Below are 7137 nucleotides of genomic sequence, written 5' to 3' on the forward strand. Positions count from 1 at the left end.
CTTCATATAGACATCACATCACATCACATCACATCACATATTTTATACCATTTCATTTCACCTTATCTTAAGAAAATTGTTTAACTACATTTATCTCTCTTTATTTAATGTAAAATAGATTCTTTAATTTTTGCTACGTGTACAGAGGATTTTAAAGCCCGTTAACATTTTAACTCACATTGCATTTAACGTTCCTTAGCCCATGAAGGGAGTTGTATGTCACTCGTTAACCCTTGTCAACTCAGCTTTAACACCATGAGCTTTAAGGTATACCCCTAGCCTAACAAGTCAATAAATAAGTATCACCACGTTTTATCTTATATCTATTATAAGTTAACATTTATTGACTTTAAACTCTCCATTCCTGGTAATCCTATAGTTGGATCCTCCAGAACCACAATACTCCTTAGTTAGAATTAGAATAGGATTTCAACCTAGCACCTTTTAAACCTTTTAAGTGAGATTATCATAAAAACAATACATAAAAATAACATGTTGATTATATCAAAATTTGGTGGCCTTCAAGTCGCGCGTTACTTTCTACCACATCATTTTAAACGAAGTTTTACCATAACATTCCTATAGTTTCGAACCAGTATGGAATTGATAACAAAATATATATGAACTTGCAAAATTTAGAAATTATCGTTACAGTTTACGTTCATAAAGAAATATTTAGGTAATATTTTAATTTAATAACTACTTTTACTTCATCCTTTCTTATTTTAAAATTGGTTAGTTGAGCAATCCATAATTATTTTATTTTATTTAAGTAAGATAAAATCAACATCTACATTCAATATAAAAGGTGACTTGTTTAAGTCAATATTTATAAAATTAGCAAACTCGTTTTATAAAATTAAAGTATATGTAGATATAAATTATAAGACTGTACAAACGGCACTATACAATACATAGCCATAGGTGTATTATAAGACAAACATTCATCTACAGTTCCTCTAATCATTCAATGACAGATCAGATCCACCACAAAACGCTTCTGGTTCAAATGATCTTGCTGACTCATCATTGTAAGAGCCCGGCACCGATCGGCCGCCTGCTTCTCCACCGGAAGTAATCTACGCCTCTTTTTGGGCGCCTTCGGTGTTTATAAGAAGAACAATGGACAGGAACAAAGATATTGCAAGACCCACCAATGTGTTCTTTAATCTGTTAAGCACCTGGATTAAGGAAAAAGAGTGTTGAAATTGCGATAAAGAATTCACAATTAATTATGATTTTTGCTTCAGTTAACTATTCTGACTTTTATGTTGGACCGGGCACCTCATTTAAGTCACTCATTACACTTAAAAAAAACAAATTTCATGCAACAAGTTTGAAGTTTGGCTTCTAATCTTGTTTCCATAGGCCGTTAAACCTACCAAATCGGCTGGGTCAACCGGTTTGGCGGTTTAACAGTCGACATATGGTTTGGAGTTTAGAACTGACGGTTTAACATTTTTTAATTTTTTATGCTTAGAATATACATTTAATTATATGCATTATATTTGGAGTTGTCACTTTTACTTGGAACCCAAAACCCGACCCGAATTCGAAGCCACCTGAACCGAAATTAGAGAACACCGAATGAACCAAACCCGATCAACCCACGCCTTAAATGGGCCGGTTATCGGGTCACTGTTTCCTAGAGAAAAAAACCTGAAATACCCGACCCGAAACCCGAAACCCGAAACCCAAAACCCAAACATTTATTGTCTTTTTTTTTGTTTAATAAACGTGTTTTGGTTTGGAGTCTTTAGTAACTGAATATTAAGTTTTGGGATTATCATATTGTACAATGCTGTTTGAATTTTGATGATATTTTTTCAGTAGCATGATGAATTTTGATGATAAGTTTGGGGAAAAAACACCTTTTTTTATTTATTCTACGTCTAAATTTGAAAACCGAACAACCTGACTTGAACTATCCTGAACCCGAATAACCCAAACTCGACCAGCCTGAACTCTAAATGGGTCAATTATCGGGTCACTTTTTACAGCCAGAAACCCAAACCAGACTCGAAAAACCCGCAACAAAGACCCACCCGAAGAACACCCCTAGTTATATGAGTTTTAACCATCTTTATCAATTTTAAAAGTTTGATAGAAATTAACAACTTTGAAATAAAACCCGGTTCAAATCGTCAACCCGGTCAGTTTTGCTTTGTCGTTTTCCACAACTTTATTACTTGGTTCGGACCATAATCTGGGTTATATTTTTATCTGAAATGAGTAATCATTACACCTTTTGCAATTATGGAATTGGGCCAAAGAGGGTCAAAAGTCGCCTAATGCATATTTAGTGTGTATAAAGGCTCCTAAACCGATTTAACCGAATATATAGACAACAGTTGCAATAATATACTTTTTATAACCATAACTTAGCACACAATAGACAACAAACATTCACGGGTCAACCCAACCCGCCCCTATTTTCAACCTTAAACACTTGAAGAAGTCGACTGCACTTGCGCCCTCAGTCCCATGAAAATTGCAACATCTAACTAAATAATCTGTTAATATGAAACTAAATACTGGAAGTCTATTCTAATTGATATAAAATAGAACACCTTGGATATTGTGCTTCATCCAAATATGAGTGAGCAATGGAAAAAGGAATTATGCTAAAATTTATAATGAAGGTACAAAAATAATAACCAATTACGCATCACTTACAGTAAATGATCCTAAAAGCCGATCCCGTGCTAGCACTTCAGCAGTCTTCACCCAAATCTATTACAATACACAACCTTAAAATTAACCAAAAAAACAGCATACCATGTCCATGATTATAAATAGGTTACCTGTCCATCATACCATCCGGTCTCTTCATCTGTACACACACAATTAAAGGAGAATCAAAACATACATTAAAAAAATGTGACATTAAGTCATGAACGGTTAGTAAAAAAACAGATAAACTCTCACAAGTAGTGATATAATGGGAGCAAGAAAAAGAAATGGTTTTGGGGTTAATTTTACCATCTGAACTTGGTTTTAAAAAGCGTGAGGCGCTCCAAGGTGTTTAGGTCCCAAAAGCCAAAGTGTTACCTTTCTCATCTATATTTACATATCAGCCTCCTAAATATCCTAGCTTTTACCAATTTTCCCAATTAAGTATTGCCTTGCGTGCTTTTTAAGTGTCGTGGTTGTCTAATTAGTTGGTTATGTATTAAAGGATCATCATCATTTTACATATCCATATAATCAAATTATTATAATACAAAGACAAAGATCATACTTGCTAAATATGGTTATAACAAAGCACCATTCTTTTTCCAACATACCCATAAGATCCGAAAGTTACATTTTGAATCGAGCATCTACAGTAGGGCGTGTTTTTCCGTGGTTTTAAACTATCGGGCGTGTTTTTTTTCATTGGATGATACAAAAAAAAAAAAAAAAATACAGTCAAACAAAACTCAAGAAAAAAAAAGACATACATTCAACAGCCGGTTGCCCACATACGCCCAGCCCAAATACATCCGAACAACCGCAACCGTGACCGCCAATATCCCACTGCACACGGCTCCCAGGCGACCCCGACCGAGCCGTACCAGGACACCGGGAGGCCCACGAAGAGAGCGAAGCCTGCCCCGGTGAGAAGCAAGCGGGAGCAGTACTCAACGAAGTCTCCGGAGGCCCAGGAGAACGGGGAGGAGGTGGAGAGAGACTGGTACTCGTTGATGGGTTGTTGTTCTGGTGGGCTTCGGGAGCTGAAGGAGTAGGTGAAACGGGGTTTCAATTTCATTGTGGGTGGAGGATGGAGGAACGGTGATGGTAGCACTGGTGGTTTTAGATAGAGAAGAAAAGCCATTTGGAAATTTTATTATTGTTTTCTTCTATCACCTACATTTTTACATTATTTGTATCTAATCATTTTAATTATCTATATCTATACAGGTTGATTTTTAAGAGGTATCAAATTTTTTTTGTTTTTAATACAAACTATGATGCATAAAACTAAGACATTTTAGAGTCAATTTTGTCTTTTAAAACTTTTGTCTTTTAGCAAAAGCAAAGTCATGGGTTTATTTTTATTTTTTTTAAATAATGACAAGTTTGGTCCTTTAAAAATATTAATATTGTTAATTTTTATAATTGTTACATGTATGCCCCTTATTTTAAACCAACTACCTCGACGACATTTAAACGTTTTCACACGCTAATATTTTTTTAAAAAACATTATACCATAAAAACGAGTATTTTATTCTCTTTAATTTGAGCAGGTATTGCTATACTTTTTTCATTTTAAAAACTTAACGTGTTACGTGATTACCATTAAAGACCGGCAAACGAATCGGGCTTGTTCGGCCGTCGGGTCATGGGTCTAAAAGGTTAAGGTTAGAATGGGTCGATACAAAAAAGGTTAATTTGGTTTGGGTCGGGACGGGTTTGGGTTGAAAGAGGTCAAGTCATAGCGAATTTCGGGTAGAATAGTGTCAAGCGGAACGGGTTGCGGGTCAAGACGAGTTCAATGAAGCGTTACGTGCGCGCTAACACCTAATTGAGCGTGTACAGTCGTTGTGTGACGTGCTTACTAACACTGGTTAAGATTCCAATGCCGCAATACGAGCATACTATCGTCGGGTTACGCACATACTATTGTGAAGTCACACGCATACAAAATGGTAACACTTGTTACGCATTCAATGTTGTGTTTGCGTGCATACCTGATGGTTGGTTCATTTGTATTCATTTAAGTTGGTTTATTTATTAGTTTTAATCGTTTATCGTAGGAACTTCGATAATTCATACGTGTCTATTGCATTTCAGGTCACAGGTGTTAAAGCAGTTAATTTGGACCTTTTGGGGCACGGGATGAATACCCGGACGTCCAGCACGTAAAACGAGAAGACAAAAGATTTCTGCTGGTGACAAGACCCATCGCGATACGTGATGGGCATGCTTGAAGACACATCGCGTATCGCGATGGGACTTCAATGAATGGTTGACTTCTGGTCCATCGTGATATGCGATGGACTAGTATAGACCCCATCGCGTATCGCGATGGGAGGTGCAGACGGGAAGCTAGGGTTTTAATGTTATTTTCATCATACTCGACCCTATCTCATCATACTTCGAACCGGGCGATTTCCAGATCTCAAGGAGGCCGATTCCACCATACCAAATCATACCGAGACCACATACATGCTCTATTTCATAATTATTGACGATTCCATGATGCCGAGACGCGGTTAAACTCTTAGAATCTCACCCGGGAATGTAAAGTTTGTAATGATTTCAGTTTTCTCATCTAACTAAGAACGTTTATGTATAATTGTTTATGGTTAATCTATGGTTATTGATGTTTAGTATGTCTGTGTGTTCAATCGATTTAAGTTTAAGATGATCTGAACGATTAGTTACCAGTTGCTATAATAATTGACCATAGGGTTGTTTGATTAGGTTGAATACGATAAAGCATATAACTGCCCTTAACTGAGTCATACTGGCAGGGATTGTTTGATAACCAGTGCCGTGTGTAAAGCGATTATTGATGCCTAAGGTTTTGTCTAGTTGATCAGTTTGTAGTTAACCAGTAATGATTAATTTGTTAGGTTGCATGAGATTGATGTAAGTTACTTACTTGAAGTCCCGGGAGTGATTTGCTTTTACTATTTGATTGAAATTTTTTTGCTTGTTCGTTGCTTAATTTTAAACTAAAACTATTTGCTTGTGTGATCAGCACTAAAACTTGCTACTTCACAATGTTGGAACTTGTTTACACGATTTGTATTGACCACATACTCTTGGTGGATACGATGTCTTACTTATCTTAGCTACTTAGGTTAATTAGGTTTTTGCATGACTCAAACGACGGTCATCAAAATGGCGCCGTTGCCGGGGAGTTAGTGCGCTTAGTGTTTTTCGTGTTATTTGATTTTTGTGTTTATTTTAATTTAGTTTTATTTTTCAGTTTTTAGTTTAAATTTTATTTTTCCATTTTACGCGTGGTGTGTTGTTTGTGCAGGTAACATGTTTGCCACTCGGGCAGACAGTCACCATTAGTTTTTGAGCCCGAAATTGAGAGATTAGCTCGGCAAAACCGAGCTCAGAACAGAACCTCAAAAATGGAAGATCAAGACCAGAACCAAAACCAAAACCAAAACCAAAACCAAAACCAAAACCAAAACCAAAACCAAAACCAAAGCCAAAACCAGAATGAAAACCAGAACCAAGATCCACAGCCACTCCCAGAAAATAACACGTTTCACCCAGATAACATGCCTCCACCACTTAATTTCAATCACCAAAACAACTAGAATAACTCAGCTCGTTTTTCTAGAACCCGAAACCTTGATCAGACTGAACCATCAGTCCCACATAACACCCCTAACCGCGGAGTTCGGATTAATCTTGATGATGATCATCCCAGCATTCCGACAGAAGATGAAGAATATGAGGAATAGAATGATGTGAACCAAGGTTTTGAAGCTAAGAACGAGGTTAACCAACGAGTTAGAAGGAATCAAGTAGTTGAGCCAGAGAACGAGGGTGGGTTTTGAGATGGAAAATGAGGGGAATTAAAATTGGGATGAGTAGGTGGAAGAACCAGTAAATCAGAGAAGGGGTGATGCGGTTAATAGGAACATGGGAAGGAATGATAATGGTTGGAACAGAGTTAACCGGGCAGAAAGGCCCGAAAGAGTTCGAAATATTCAGGTGAACAGGGGTGATTTGGTAAATCCCAGGGGGCGAAGGAGGAATTTTGTAGCCCCAGTTCAGGGTGTTAAGAATCGGTTCAGACCGGCTATTTCAGATGGACCATCCCCTTTGGTTCAACAGGTACAAGTGTCGGGACAACATACTTTTAAGTCCCTACCATCATACTGTTGGAATTACGTATGCCCGAGACACATAATTATACTAATGTGGCTAACTGTGTTTGATCCAAGTCGGGTCATACCCAATAACAAGCTAGACGACACCAAATGTATTCTTTTAATGATTTGATCATTTAAACGAATACCGAACACTACGTGTGTAGAAAATTGGTTTTCTAAACAAACACACTTGAGGATTTAAATAAATTATCTGGATAATTTGTTTATATAAATTAATTATTTAATTGGTTAAATAATTACATAAATGTATGTGCATTTTATAAAAATGAGTTTTATAAAATAAAAGGA

General features: G+C 36.7%; 1 pseudogene; it reads right to left on the bottom strand.

Annotated features, from left to right (window-relative positions):
• Positions 1–959: 959 nt before the first annotated feature.
• Positions 960–3817, bottom strand: LOC143553465 (uncharacterized protein ycf36-like; annotated as a pseudogene).
• Between the last annotated feature and the right edge of the window lie 3320 nt (positions 3818–7137).

The sequence above is a fragment of the Bidens hawaiensis genome, unplaced genomic scaffold, assembly GCF_021521415.1.
Source record: "Bidens hawaiensis isolate Kalapana, Puna unplaced genomic scaffold, B.hawaiensis_p1.1 tig00017245_1, whole genome shotgun sequence".
Lineage (NCBI taxonomy): Eukaryota > Viridiplantae > Streptophyta > Magnoliopsida > Asterales > Asteraceae > Bidens > Bidens hawaiensis.